The sequence below is a fragment of the Leptidea sinapis genome, chromosome 19, assembly GCF_905404315.1.
Source record: "Leptidea sinapis chromosome 19, ilLepSina1.1, whole genome shotgun sequence".
Taxonomy (NCBI): Eukaryota; Metazoa; Arthropoda; class Insecta; order Lepidoptera; family Pieridae; genus Leptidea; species Leptidea sinapis.
Genome location: NC_066283.1, coordinates 9,721,630 through 9,738,935, shown reverse-complemented (window position 1 = coordinate 9,738,935; position 17,306 = coordinate 9,721,630).

The window sequence follows — 17,306 nt, the reverse complement described above, 5'->3', positions numbered from 1 at the left end:
ATCTTTCGCTGCACCCTCGAGAACCTCGGGTACGATACCCATAATGTATTTACCATACTTTTGAGCGGCGGCCATCTTGGATTTGAATACTGTCCACAAAATCTTTCGCTGCACCCTCGAGAACCTCGGGTACGATATCCATATTGCTGAAATCATTATTTTGTGCGGCGGCCATCTTGGATTTGAATAATGATCACAAAATCGTTCTCAGCACCCTCGAGAACCTCTGATACGATACCCATAATGTAGTTATCATACTTTTGAGTGGCGGCCATCTCGTATTTAAAAATGATCCCAAAATTGTTTTCTTCACCCTCGAGAACCTCGGAAACGATATCCATATTGCTGAAATCATATTTTTGTGCGGCGGCCATCTTGGATTTGAAAAATTATCACAAAATTGTTCTCAGCACCCTCGAGAACCTGGGTTTTGATACCCATAATGTAGTTATCATAATTTTGTGCGGCGGCCATCTTGGATTAGAAAAATGATCACAAAATCGTTCTCAGCACCCTCGAGAACCTGGGATACGATACCCATAATGTATTTATCATACTTTTGAGCGGCGGCCATCTTGGATTTGAAAACTGTCCACAAAATCGTTCTCTGCACCCTCGAGAATCTCGGGTACGATATCCAAATTGCTGAAATGATAATTTTGTGCGGCGGCCATCTTGGATTTGAAAAATGATCACCAAATCGTTCTCTGCACCCTCGAGAACCTCGGGTTCGATATCCTTATAGCTGAAATCATAATTTTGTGTGGCGGCCATCTTGGATTTGAAAAATAATCACAAAATCGTTCTCAGCACCCTTGAGAACCTCTGATACGATATCCATAATGAAGATATCATTCTTTTGAGCGGCGGCCATCATGGATTTGAAAACTGATCACATAATCTTTTTCTGCACCCTCGAGAACCTAGGATACGATACCCATAATCTAGTAATCATACTTTTGAGCGGTGGCCATCTTGGATTTGAAAAATGATCACCAAATCATTCTCTGCACCCTCGAGAACCTCGGGTACGATATCCATATAGCTGAAATCATAATTTTGTGTGGCGGCCATCTTGGATTTGAAAAATAATCACAAAATCGTTGACCCTTGAGAACCTCTGATACGATATCCATAATGAAGATATCATACTTTTCAGCGGCGGCCATCTTGGATTTGAAAACTGATCACAGAATCTTTCACTGCACCCTCGAGAACCGCGGATACGATATCCAAATTGCTGAAATGATAATTTTGAGCGGCGGCAATCTTGGATTTGAAAAATTATCACAAAATTGTTCTCAGCACCCTCGAGAACCTGGGTTTTGATACCCATAATGTAGTTATCATAATTTTGTGCGGCGGCCATCTTGGATTAGAAAAATGATCACAAAATCGTTCTCAGCACCCTCGAGAACCTGGGATACGATACCCATAATGTATTTATCATACTTTTGAGCGGCGGCCATCTTGGATTTGAAAACTGTCCACAAAATCGTTCTCTGCACCCTCGAGAATCTCGGGTACGATATCCAAATTGCTGAAATGATAATTTTGTGCGGCGGCCATCTTGGATTTGAAAAATGATCACCAAATCATTCTCTGCACCCTCGAGAACCTCGGGTACGATATCCATATAGCTGAAATCATAATTTTGTGTGGCGGCCATCTTGGATTTGAAAAATAATCACAAAATCGTTGACCCTTGAGAACCTCTGATACGATATCCATAATGAAGATATCATACTTTTCAGCGGCGGCCATCTTGGATTTGAAAACTGATCACAGAATCTTTCACTGCACCCTCGAGAACCGCGGATACGATATCCAAATTGCTGAAATGATAATTTTGAGCGGCGGCAATCTTGGATTTGAAAAATGATCACCAAATCATTTTCTGCACTAACGAGAACCTCGGGTACGATATCCATATTGCTGAAATCATAATTTTGTGCGGCGGCCATCTTGGATTAGAAAAATTATCACAAAATCGTTCTCAGCACCCTCGAGAACCTGGGATACGATACCCATAATGTATTTATCATACTTTTGAGCGGCGGCCATCTTGGATTTGAAAACTGTCCACAAAATCTTTCTCTGCACCCTCGAGAACCTCGGATATTATACCCATAATGTAGTTATCATACTTTTGAGCGGCGGCCATCTTGTATTTGAAAAATGATCACCAAATCGTTCTTTGCACCCTCAAGAACCTCGGGTACGATATCCATATTGCTGAAATCATAATTTTGTGCTACGGCCATCTTGGATTTGAAATATGATCACAAAATTGTTCTCAGCTTCATCGAGAACCTCGGATACGATACCCATAATGCAGTTGTCATACTTTTGTGCGGCGGCCATCTTGGATTTGAAAACTGACCTCAAAATCTTTCTCTGCACCCTCGACAACCTCGGGTAAAATATCCATATTGCTGAAATCATAATTTTGTGTGGCGGCCATCTTGGATTTGAAAAATGATCACCAAATCTTTCTCTGCACCCTCGAGAACCTAGGATTCGATTCCCATAATCTAGTTATCATACTTTTAAGCGGCGGCCATCTCGGATTTAAAAATGATCCCAAAATTGTTTTCTGCACCCTCGAGAACCTCGGACACGATATCCATATTGCTGAATACATAATTTTGTGCGGCGGCCATCTTGGATTAGAAAAATGATCTCAAAATTGTTCTCAGCACCCTCGAGAACCTCGGGTACGATACCCATAATGTAATTATCATACTTTTGAGCGGCGGCCATCTTGTATTTGAAAACTGATCACAAAATCTTTCTCTGCACTCTCGAGAACCTTGGATACGATACCCATAATCTAGTTATCATAATTTTGTGCGGCGGCCATCTTGGATTTGAAAAAGATCACAAAATCGTTCTCAGCACCCTCGAGAACCTCTGATTCGATACCCATAATGTATTAATCATACTTTTGAGCGGCGGCCGTCTTCGATTTGAAAAATGATCACAAAATCGTTCTCTGCACCCTCGAGTTCCTCGGATACGATACCCATAATGTAGTTATAATAATTTTGATCGGCTGCCATCTTGGATTTCAAAAATGATCACAAATTCGTTCTGTGCACTCTCGAGCACCTCGGATGCGATACCCATATTTTTGTGATCATAATCTTGCACGGCGGTCATCTCGGATTCAAAAATGATCCCAAAATAATTTTTGAACCCTCGAGAACCTCTGACACGATATCCATATTGTTGAAAACATTATTGTTTGCGGCAGCCCTCTTGGATTTCCAAAAAGGATCACAGAATTGTTTTCTGCACCCTCGAGAACCTCGGATACGATACCCATAAAGTAGTTATCATAATTTTGAGCGGCGGCCATCTTGGATTTCAAAAATGATCACAAAATCGTTCTGTGCACTCTCGAGAACCTCGGATGCGATACCCATATTTTTGTTAACATAGTCTTGCACGGCGGCCATCTCGGATTTAAAAATGATTCCAAATTAATTTTTGCACCCTCGTGAACCTCAGACACGATATCCATATTGCTGAAAATATTACTGTTTGCGGCAGCCCTCTTGGATTTCAAAACTGATCACAAAATCGTGCTCAGCACCCTCGAGAACCTCTGATACGATACCCATAATCTAGTTATCATACTTTTGAGCGGCGGCCATCTCGGATTTAAAAATGATCACAAAATTGTTTTCTGCACCCTCGAGAACCTCGGACACGATATCCATATTGCTGAAAACATAACTTTGTGCGGCGGCCATCTTGGATTTGAAAAATGATCACAAAATCTTTCTCTGCACCCTCGAGAACCTGGAATACGATACCCATAATGTAGTTATCATTCTTTTGAGTGGCGGCCATCTTGGATTTGAAAACTGTCCACAAAATCGTTCTCTGCACCCTCGAGAATCTCGGGTACGATATCCAAATTGCTGAAATGATAATTTTGTGCGGCGGCCATCTTGGATTTGAAAAATGATCACCAAATCATTCTCTGCACCCTCGAGAACCTCGGGTACGATATCCATATAGCTGAAATCATAATTTTGCGTGGCGGCCATCATGGATTTGAAAAATAATCACAAAATCGTTCTCAGCACCCTTGAGAATCTCTGATATGATATCCATAATGTAATTATCATACTTTTCAGCGGCGGCCATCTTGGATTTGAAAACTGATCACAGAATCTTTCACTGCACCCTCGAGAACCGAGGATACGATACCCATTATCTAGTTATCATACTTTTGAGCGGCGGCCATCTTGGATTTGAAAACTGTCCACAAAATCTTTCTCTGCACCCTCGAGAACCTCGGATACTATACCCATAATGAAGTTATCATACTTTTGAGCGGCGGCCATCTTGGATTTGAAAAATGATCACAAAATCGTTCTCTGCACCCTCGAGAACCTCGGACACGATATCCATATTGCTGAATACATAATTTTGAGCGGCGGCCATCTTGGATTTGAAAAATGATCACAAAATCGTTCTCTGCACCCTCGAGAATCTCGGGTACGATATCCAAATTGCTGAAATGATAATTTTGAGCGGCGGCAATCTTGGATTTGAAAAATGATCACCAAATCGTTTTCTGCACCCACGAGAACCTCGGGTACGATATCCATATTGCTGAAATCATAATTTTGTGCGGCGGCCATCTTGGATTTGAAAACTGATCACAGAATCTTTCACTGCACCCTCGAGAACCGCGGATACGATATCCAAATTGCTGAAATGATAATTTTGAGCGGCGGCAATCTTGGATTTGAAAAATGATCACCAAATCATTTTCTGCACTAACGAGAACCTCGGGTACGATATCCATATTGCTGAAATCATAATTTTGTGCGGCGGCCATCTTGGATTAGAAAAATTATCACAAAATCGTTCTCAGCACCCTCGAGAACCTGGGATACAATACCCATAATGTAGTTATCATACTTTTGAGCGGCGGCCATCTTGGATTTGAAAACTGTCCAAAAATCTTTCTCTGCACCCTCGAGAACCTCGGATACTATACCCATAATGAAGTTATCATACTTTTGAGCGGCGGCCATCTTGGATTTGAAAAATGATCACAAAATCGTTCTCTGCACCCTCGAGAACCTCGAGTACGATATCCATATTGCTGAAATCATAATTTTGTGCGGCGGCCATCTTGTATTTGAAAAATGATCACCAAATCGTTCTCTGCTCCCTCGGGAACCTCGGGTACGATATCCATATTGCTGAAATCATAATTTTGTGCGGCGGCCATCTTGGATTGGAAAAATGATTACAAAATCATTCTCAACACCCTCTAGAACCTGGGATACGATACCCATAATGTAGTTATCATACTTTTGAGCGGCGGCCATCTTGGATTTGAAAACTGTCCACAAAATCTTTCTCTGCACCCTCGAGAACCTCGGGTACGATATCCATATTGCTGAAATCATAATTTTGTGCGGCGGCCATATTGGATTTGAAAAATGATCACAAAATCGTTCTCAGCACCCTCGAGAACCTCTGATACGATACCCATAATGTAGTTATCATACTTTTGAGCGGCTGCCATCTTGAATATGAAAAATGATCACAAAATCGTTCTCTGCACCCTCGAGAACCTCGGGTACGATATCCATATCGCTAAAATCATAATTTTGTGCGGCGGCCATCTTGGATTTGAAAAATGATCACAAAATCGTTCTCTGCACCCTCGAGAACCTCGGGTACGATATCCATAATGCTGAAATCATAATTTGGTGCGGCGGCCATCCTGGATTTGAAAATTGATCACAAAATTGTTCTCAGCACCCTCGAGAACCTCTGATACGATATCCATTATGTAGTTATCATACTTTTGAGCGAAGGCCATCGTGGATTGGAAAAATGATCACAAAATCGTTCTCAGCACCCTCGAGAACCTCGGGTACGATATCCATATTGCAAAAATCATAATTTTGTGCGGCGGCCATCTTGGATTTGAAAAATGATCACAAAATCGTTCTCAGCACCCTCGAGAACCTCTGATACGATATCCATTATGTAGTTATCATACTTTTGAGCGAAGGCCATCTTGGATTTGAAAACTGTCCACAAAATCGTTCTCTGCACCCTCGAGAATCTCGGGTACGATATCCAAATTGCTGAAATGATAATTTTGTGCGGCGGCCATCTTGGATTTGAAAAATGATCACCAAATCGTTCTCTGCACCCTCGAGAACCTCGGGTACGATATCCATATTCCTGAAATCATAATTTTGTGCGGCGGCCATCTTGGATTTGAAAAATAATCACAAAATCGTTCTCAGCACCCTTGAGAACCTCTGATACGATATCCATAATGAAGATATCATACTTTTGAGCGGCGGCCATCATGGATTTGAAAACTGATCACATAATCTTTTTCTGCACCCTCGAGAACCTAGGATACGATACCCATTATCTAGTAATCATACATTGGAGCGCTGGCCATCTCGGATTTAAAACTGATCCCAAAATTGGTTTCTGCACCCTCGAGAACTTCGGACACGATATCCACATTGGTGAAAACATAATTTTGTGCGGCGGCCATCTTGGATTAGAAAATTGATCACAAAGTCGATCTCAGCACCCTCGAGAACCTCGGATACGAGACCGATAATGTAGTTATCATACTTTTGAGCGGCGGCCATCTTATATTTGAAAACTGATCACAAAATATTTCTCTGCACCCTCGAGAACCTAGGATATGATACCCATAATCTAGTTATCATACTTTTGAGCGGCGGCCATCTCGGATTAAAAATGATCCCAAAATTGTTTTCTGCACTCTCGAGAACCTCGGATACGATACCCATAATGTAGTTATCATACTTTTGAGCTGCGGCCATCTTTGATTTGAAAAATGATCACAAAATCGTTCTCTGCACCCTCGAGAACCTCGGGTACGATATCCATAATGCTGAAATCATAATTTGGTGCGGCGGCCATCCTGGATTTGAAAATTGATCACAAAATTGTTCTCAGCACCCTCGAGAACCTCTGATACGATACCCATAATGTAGTTATCATACTTTTGAGCGGCGGCCATCTTGTATTTGAAAACTTATCACAAAATCTTTCTCTGCACCTTCGAGAACCTAGGATACGATACCCATAATCTAGTTATTATACATTTGAGCGGCGGCCATCTCAGATTTAAAAATGATCCCAAAATTGTTTTCTGCACACTCGAGAACCTCGGATATTATACCCATAATGTAGTTATCATACTTTTGAGCGGCGGCCATCTTGTATTTGAAAAATGATCTCAAAATTGTTCTCAGCACCCTCGAGAATCTCGGGTACGATATCCAAATTGCTGAAATGATAATTTTGTGCGGCGGCCATCTTGGATTTGAAAAATGATCAGCAAATCGTTCTCTGCACCCTCGAGAACCTCGGGTACGATATACATATTCCTGAAATCATAATTTTGTGCGGCGGCCATCTTGGATTTGAAAAATAATCACAAAATCGTTCTCAGCACCCTTGAGAACCTCTGATACGATATCCATAATGAAGATATCATACTTTTGAGCGGCGGCCATCATGGATTTGAAAACTGATCACATAATCTTTTTCTGCACCCTCGAGAACCTAGGATACGATACCCATTATCTAGTAATCATACATTGGAGCGCTGGCCATCTCGGATTTAAAACTGATCCCAAAATTGGTTTCTGCACCCTCGAGAACCTCGGACACGATATCCACATTGGTGAAAACATAATTTTGTGCGGCGGCCATCTTGGATTAGAAAATTGATCACAAAATCGATCTCAGCACCCTCGAGAACCTCGGATACGAGACCGATAATGTAGTTATCATACTTTTGAGCGGCGGCCATCTTATATTTGAAAACTGATCACAAAATATTTCTCTGCACCCTCGAGAACCTAGGATACGATACCCATAATCTAGTTATCATACTTTTGTGCGGCAGCCATCTTGGATTTGAAAAATGATCACTAAATCTTTCTCTGCACCCTCGAGAACCTAGGATTCGATTCCCATAATCTAGTTATCATACTTTAGAGAGGCGGCCATCTCGGATTTAAAAATGATCCCAAAATTGTTTTCTGCACCCTCGAGAACCTCGGACCCGATATCCATATTGCTGAATAAATAATTTTGTGCGGCGGCCATCTTGGATTAGAAAAATGATCTCAAAATTGTTCTCAGCTCCCTCGAGAACCTCGGGTACGATACCCATAATGTAATTATCATACTTTTGAGCGGCGGCCATCTTGTATTTGAAAACTGATCACAAAATCTTTCTCTGCACTCTCGAGAACCTAGGATACGATACCCATAATCTAGTTATCATAATTTTGAGCGGCGGCCATCTTGGATTTGAAAAATGATCACAAAATCGTTCTCTGCACCCTCGAGAACCTCGGGTACGATATCCATATTGCTGAAATCATAATTTTGTGCGGCGGCCATCTTGGATTTGAAAAATGATCACAAAATCGTTCTCAGCACCCTCGAGAACCTCTGATACGATATCCATTATGTAGTTATCATACTTTTGAGCGAAGGCCATCGTGGATTGGAAAAATGATCACAAAATCGTTCTCAGCACCCTCGAGAACCTGGGATACGATACCCATAATGTAGTTATCATACTTTTGAGAGGCGGCCATCTTGGATTTGAAAACTGTCCACAAAATCGTTCTCTGCACCCTCGAGAATCTCGGGTACGATATCCAAATAGCTGAAATGATAATTTTGTGCGGTGGCCATCTTGGATTTGAAAAATGATCACCAAATCGTTCTCTGCACCCTCGAGAACCTCGGGTACGATATCCATTTTGCTGAAATCATAATTTTGTGCGGCGGCCATCTTGGATTTGAAAAATAATCACAAAATCGTTCTCAGCACCCTTGAGAACCTCTGATACGATATCCATAATGAAGATATCATACTTTTGAGCGGCGGCCATCATGGATTTGAAAACTGATCACATAATCTTTTTCTGCACCCTCGAGAACCTAGGATACGATACCCATTATCTAGTAATCATACATTGGAGCGCTGGCCATCTCGGATTTAAAACTGATCCCAAAATTGGTTTCTGCACCCTCGAGAACCTCGGACACGATATCCACATTGGTGAAAACATAATTTTGTGCGGCGGCCATCTTGGATTAGAAAATTGATCACAAAATCGATCTCAGCACCCTCGAGAACCTCGGATACGAGACCGATAATGTTGTTATCATACTTTTGAGCGGCGGCCATCTTATATTTGAAAACTGATCACAAAATATTTCTCTGCACCCTCGAGAACCTAGGATATGATACCAATAATCTAGTTATCATAGTTTTGAGCGGCGGCCATCTCGGATTAAAAAATGATCCCAAAATTGTTGTCTGCACTCTCGAGAACCTCGGATACGATACCCATAATGTAGTTATCATACTTTTGAGCTGCGGCCATCTTTGATTTGAAAAATGATCACAAAATCGTTCTCTGCACCCTCGAGAACCTCGGGTACGATATCCATAATGCTGAAATCATAATTTTGTGCGGCGGCCATCCTGGATTTGAAAATTGATCACAAAATTGTTCTCAGCACCCTCGAGAACCTCTGATACGATACCCATAATGTAGTTATCATACTTTTGAGCGGCGGCCATCTTGTATTTGAAAACTTATCACAAAATCTTTCTCTGCACCTTCGAGAACCTAGGATACGATACCCATAATCTAGTTATCATACTTTTGAGCGGCGGCCATCTCGGATTTAAAAATGATCCCAAAATTGTTTTCTGCACACTCGAGAACCTCGGATATTATACCCATAATGTAGTTATCATACTTTTGAGCGGCGGCCATCTTGTATTTGAAAAATGATCACCAAATCGTTCTCTGCACCCTCAAGAACCTCGGGTACGATATCCATATCGCTGAAATCATAATTTTGTGCGGCGGCCATCTTGGATTTGAAAAATGATCACCAAATCTTTCTTTGCACCCTCGAGAACATAGGATACGATACCCATAATCTAGTTATCATAATTTTGAGCGGCGGCTATCTTGGATTTGAAAAATGATCACAAAATCGATCTCTGCACCCTCGAGAACCTCGGGTACGATATCCATATTGCTGAAATCATAATTTTGTGCGGCGGCCATCTTGGATTTGAAAAATGATCACAAAATCGTTCTCAGCACCCTCGAGAACCTCTGATACGATATCCATTATGTAGTTATCATACTTTTGAGCGGCGGCCATCGTGGATTGGAAAAATGATCACAAAATCGTTCTCAGCACCCTCGAGAACCTGGGATACGATACCCATAATGTAGTTATCATACTTTTGAGAGGCGGCCATCTTGGATTTGAAAACTGTCCACAAAATCGTTCTCTGCACCCTCGAGAATCTCGGGTACGATATCCATATTCCTGAAATCATAATTTTGTGCGGCGGCCATCTTGGATTTGAAAAATGATCACAAAATCGTTCTCAGCACCCTCGAGAACCTCTGATACGATATCCATAATGAAGATATCATACTTTTGAGCGGCAGCCATCTTGGATTTGAAAACTGATTACATAATCTTTCTCTGCACCCTCGAGAACCTAGGATACGATACCCATTATCTAGTAATCATACATTGGAGCGGTGGCCATCTCGGATTTAAAACTGATCCCAAAATTGGTTTCTGCACCCTCGAGAACCTCGGATACGAGACCGATAATGTAGTTATCATACTTTTGAGCGGCGGCAATCTTGTATTTGAAAACTGATCACAAAATATTTCTCTGCACCCTCGAGAACCTAGGATATGATACCCATAATGTAGTTATCATACTTTTGAGCGGCGGCCATCTTGGATTTGAAAAATGATCACAAAATCGTTCTCTGCACCCTCGAGAAACCCAGGTACGATATCCATATTGCTGAAATCATAATTTTGTGCGGCGGCCATCTTGTATTTGAAAAATGATCACAAAATTGTTCTCAGCACCCTCGATAACCTCGGATGCGATACCCATATTGCTGAAATCATAATTTTGTGCGGCGGCCATCTTGTATTTGAAAAATGATCACAAAATTGTTCTCAGCACCCTCGAGAACCTGGGATACGATACCCATAATGTAGTTATCATACTTTTGAGCGGCGGCCATCTTGGATTTGAAAATTGACCACAAAATCTTTCTCTGCACCCTCGAGAACCTCGGGTACGATATCCATATCGCTGAAATCATAATTTTGTGCGGCGGCCATCCTGGATTTGAAAATTGATCACAAAATTGTTCTCAGCACCCTTGAGAACCTCGGATGCGATACCCATATTGCTGAAATCATAATTTTGTGCGGCGGCCATCTTGGATTTGAAAAATGATCACAAAATTGTTCTCAGCACCCTCGAGAACCTGGGATACGATACCCATAATGTAGTTATCATACTTTTGAGCGGCGGCCATCTTGGATTTGAAAATTGACCACAAAATCTTTCTCTGCACCCTCGAGAACCTCGGGTACGATATCCATATCGCTGAAATCATAATTTTGTGCGGCGGCCATCTTGGATTTGAAAAATGATCACCAAATCTTTCTCTGCACCCTCGAGAACATAGGATACGATACCCATAATGTAATTATCATACTTTTGAGCGGCGGCCATCTTGTATTTGAAAACTGATCACAAAATCTTTCTCTGCACTCTCGAGAACCTAGGATACGATACCCATAATCTAGTTATCATAATTTTGAGCGGCGGCCATCTTGGATTTGAAAAATGATCACAAAATCGTTCTCTGCACCCTCGAGAACCTCGGGTACGATATCCATATTGCTGAAATCATAATTTTGTGCGGCGGCCATCTTGGATTTGAAAAATGATCACAAAATCGTTCTCAGCACCCTCGAGAACCTCTGAAACGATATCCATTATGTAGTAATCATACTTTTGAGCGAAGGCCATCGTGGATTGGAAAAATGATCACAAAATCGTTCTCAGCACCCTCGAGAACCTGGGATACGATACCCATAATGTAGTTATCATACTTTTGAGAGGCGGCCATCTTGGATTTGAAAACTGTCCACAAAATCGTTCTCTGCACCCTCGAGAATCTCGGGTACGATATCCAAATTGCTGAAATGATAATTTTTTGCGGCGGCCATCTTGGATTTGAAAAATGATCACCAAATCGTTCTCTGCACCCTCGAGAACCTCGGGTACGATATCCATATTCCTGAAATCATAATTTTGTGCGGCGGCAATCTTGGATTTGAAAAATAATCACAAAATCGTTCTCAGCACCCTTGAGAACCTCTGATACGATATCCATAATGAAGATATCATACTTTTGAGCGGCGGCCATCATGGATTTGAAAACTGATCACATAATCTTTTTCTGCACCCTCGAGAACCTAGGATACGATACCCAGTATCTAGTAATCATACATTGGAGCGCTGGCCTTCTCGGATTTAAAACTGATCCCAAAATTGGTTTCTGCACCCTCGAGAACCTCGGACACGATATCCACATTGGTGAAAACATAATTTTGTGCGGCGGCCATCTTGGATTAGAAAATTGATCACAAAATCGATCTCAGCACCCTCGAGAACCTCGGATACGAGACCGATAATGTAGTTATCATACTTTTGAGCGGCGGCCATCTTATATTTGAAAACTGATCACAAAATATTTCTCTGCACCCTCGAGAACCTAGGATATGATACCCATAATCTAGTTATCATACTTTTGAGCGGCGGCCATCTCGGATTAAAAAATGATCCCAAAATTGTTTTCTGCACTCTCGAGAACCTCGGATACGATACCCATAATGTAGCTATCATACTTTTGAGCTGCGGCCATCTTTAATTTGAAAAATGATCACAAAATCGTTCTCTGCACCCTCGAGAACCTCGGGTACGATATCCATAATGCTGAAATGATAATTTTTTGCGGCGGCCATCTTGGATTTGAAAAATGATCACCAAATCGTTCTCTGCACCCTCGGGAACCTCGGGTACGATATCCATATTCCTGAAATCATAATTTTGTGCGGCGGCAATCTTGGATTTGAAAAATAATCACAAAATCGTTCTCAGCACCCTTGAGAACCTCTGATACGATATCCATAATGAAGATATCATACTTTTGAGCGGCGGCCATCATGGATTTGAAAACTGATCACATAATCTTTTTCTGCACCCTCGAGAACCTAGGATACGATACCCAGTATCTAGTAATCATACATTGGAGCGCTGGCCTTCTCGGATTTAAAACTGATCCCAAAATTGGTTTCTGCACCCTCGAGAACCTCGGACACGATATCCACATTGGTGAAAACATAATTTTGTGCGGCGGCCATCTTGGATTAGAAAATTGATCACAAAATCGATCTCAGCACCCTCGAGAACCTCGGATACGAGACCGATAATGTAGTTATCATACTTTTGAGCGGCGGCCATCTTATATTTGAAAACTGATCACAAAATATTTCTCTGCACCCTCGAGAACCTAGGATACGATACCCATAATCTAGTTATCATACTTTTGAGCGGCGGCCATCTTGTATTTGAAAACTGATCACAAAATCTTTCTCTGCACTCTCGAGAACCTAGGATACGATACCCATAATCTAGTTATCATAATTTTGAGCGGCGGCCATCTTGGATTTGAAAAATGATCACAAAATCGTTCTCTGCACCCTCGAGAACCTCGGGTACGATATCCATATTGCTGAAATCATAATTTCGTGCGGCGGCCATCTTGGATTTGAAAAATGATCACAAAATCGTTCTCAGCACCCTCGAGAACCTCTGATACGATATCCATTATGTAGTAATCATACTTTTGAGCGAAGGCCATCGTGGATTGGAAAAATGATCACAAAATCGTTCTCAGCACCCTCGAGAACCTGGGATACGATACCCATAATGTAGTTATCATACTTTTGAGAGGCGGCCATCTTGGATTTGAAAACTGTCCACAAAATCGTTCTCTGCACCGTCGAGAATCTCGGGTACGATATCCAAATTGCTGAAATGATAATTTTTTGCGGCGGCCATCTTGGATTTGAAAAATGATCACAAAATCGTTCTCTGCACCCTCGAGAACCTCGGGTACGATATCCATATTCCTGAAATCATAATTTTGTGCGGCGGCAATCTTGGATTTGAAAAATAATCACAAAATCGTTCTCAGCACCCTTGAGAACCTCTGATACGATATCCATAATGAAGATATCATACTTTTGAGCGGCGGCCATCATGGATTTGAAAACTGATCACATAATCTTTTTCTGCACCCTCGAGAACCTAGGATACGATACCCAGTATCTAGTAATCATACATTGGAGCGCTGGCCTTCTCGGATTTAAAACTGATCCCAAAATTGGTTTCTGCACCCTCGAGAACCTCGGACACGATATCCACATTGGTGAAAACATAATTTTGTGCGGCGGCCATCTTGGATTAGAAAATTGATCACAAAATCGATCTCAGCACCCTCGAGAACCTCGGATACGAGACCGATAATGTAGTTATCATACTTTTGAGCGGCGGCCATCTTATATTTGAAAACTGATCACAAAATATTTCTCTGCACCCTCGAGAACCTAGGATACGATACCCATAATGTAGTTATCATACTTTTGAGCTGCGGCCATCTTTAATTTGAAAAATGATCACAAAATCGTTCTCTGCACCCTCGAGAACCTCGGGTACGATATCCATAATGCTGAAATCATAATTTTGTGCGGCGGCCATCCTGGATTTGAAAATTGATCACAAAATTGTTCTCAGCACCCTCGAGAACCTCTGATACGATATCCATTATGTAGTTATCATACTTTTGAGCGAAGGCCATCGTGGATTGGAAAAATGATCACAAAATCGTTCTCAGCACCCTCGAGAACCTGGGATACGATACCCATAATGTAGTTATCATACTTTTGAGAGGCGGCCATCTTGGATTTGAAAACTGTCCACAAAATCGTTCTCTGCACCCTCGAGAATCTCGGGTACGATATCCAAATTGCTGAAATGATAATTTTTTGCGGCGGCCATCTTGGATTTGAAAAATGATCACCAAATCGTTCTCTGCACCCTTGAGAACCTCGGGTACGATATCCATATTCCTGAAATCATACTTTTGTGCGGCGGCAATCTTGGATTTGAAAAATAATCACAAAATCGTTCTCAGCACCCTTGAGAACCTCTGATACGATATCCATAATGAAGATATCATACTTTTGAGCGGCGGCCATCATGGATTTGAAAACTGATCACATAATCTTTTTCTGCACCCTCGAGAACCTAGGATACGATACCCAGTATCTAGTAATCATACATTGGAGCGCTGGCCTTCTCGGATTTAAAACTGATCCCAAAATTGGTTTCTGCACCCTCGAGAACCTCGGACACGATATCCACATTGGTGAAAACATAATTTTGTGCGGCGGCCATCTTGGATTAGAAAATTGATCACAAAATCGATCTCAGCACCCTCGAGAACCTCGGATACGAGACCGATAATGTAGTTATCATACTTTTGAGCGGCGGCCATCTTATATTTGAAAACTGATCACAAAATATTTCTCTGCACCCTCGAGAACCTAGGATACGATACCCATAATGTAGTTATCATACTTTTGAGCTGCGGCCATCTTTAATTTGAAAAATGATCACAAAATCGTTCTCTGCACCCTCGAGAACCTCGGGTACGATATCCATAATGCTGAAATCATAATTTTGTGCGGCGGCCATCCTGGATTTGAAAATTGATCACAAAATTGTTCTCAGCACCCTCGAGAACCTCTGATACGATACCCATAATGTAGTTATCATACTTTTGAGCGGCGGCCATCTTGTATTTGAAAACTTATCACAAAATCTTTCTCTGCACCTTCGAAAACCTAGGATACGATACCCATAATCTAGTTATTATACTTTTGAGCGGCGGCCATCTCGGATTTAAAAATGATCCCAAAATTGTTTTCTGCACACTCGAGAACCTCGGATATTATACCCATAATGTAGTTATCATACTTTTGAGCGGCGGCCATCTTGTATTTGAAAAATGATCTCAAAATTGTTCTCAGCACCCTCGAGAATCTCTGGTACGATATCCAAATTGCTGAAATGATAATTTTGTGCGGCGGCCATCTTGGATTTGAAAAATGATCACCAAATCGTTCTCTGCACCCTCGAGAACCTCTGATACGATATCCATAATGAAGATATCATACTTTTGAGCGGCGGCCATCATGGATTTGAAAACTGATCACATAATCTTTTTCTGCACCCTCGAGAACCTAGGATACGATACCCATTATCTAGTAATCATACATTGGAGCGCTGGCCATCTCGGATTTAAAACTGATCCCAAAATTGGTTTCTGCACCCTCGAGAACCTCGGACATGATATCCACATTGGTGAAAACATAATTTTGTGCGGCGGCCATCTTGGATTAGAAAATTGATCACAAAATCGATCTCAGCACCCTCGAGAACCTCGGATACGAGACCGATTATGTAGTTATCATACTTTTGAGCGGCGGCCATCTTATATTTGAAAACTGATCACAAAATATTTCTCTGCACCCTCGAGAACCGAGGATACGATACCCATTATCTAGTTATCATACTTTTGAGCAGCGGCAATCTCGGATTTAAAAATGATCCCAAAATTGTTTTCGACACTCTAGAGAACCTCGGATACGATACCCATAATGAAGTTATCATACTTTTGAGCGGCAGCCATCTTGGATTTGAAAAATGATCACTAAATCTTTCTCTGCACCCTCGAGAACCTAGGATTCGATTCCCATAATCTAGTTATCATACTTTAGAGCGGCGGCCATCTCAGATTTAAAAATGATCCCAAAATTGTTTTCTGCACACTCGAGAACCTCGGATATTATACCCATAATGTAGTTATCATACTTTTGAGCGGCGGCCATCTTGTATTTGAAAAATGATCTCAAAATTGTTCTCAGCACCCTCGAGAATCTCGGGTACGATATCCAAATTGCTGAAATGATAATTTTGTGCGGCGGCCATCTTGGATTTGAAAAATGATCACCAAATCGTTCTCTGCACCCTCGAGAACCTCTGATACGATATCCATAATGAAGATATCATACTTTTGAGCGGCGGCCATCATGGATTTGAAAACTGATCACATAATCTTTTTCTGCACCCTCGAGAACCTAGGATACGATACCCATTATCTAGTAATCATACATTGGAGCGCTGGCCATCTCGGATTTAAAACTGATCCCAAAATTGGTTTCTGCACCCTCGAGAACCTCGGACACGATATCCACAT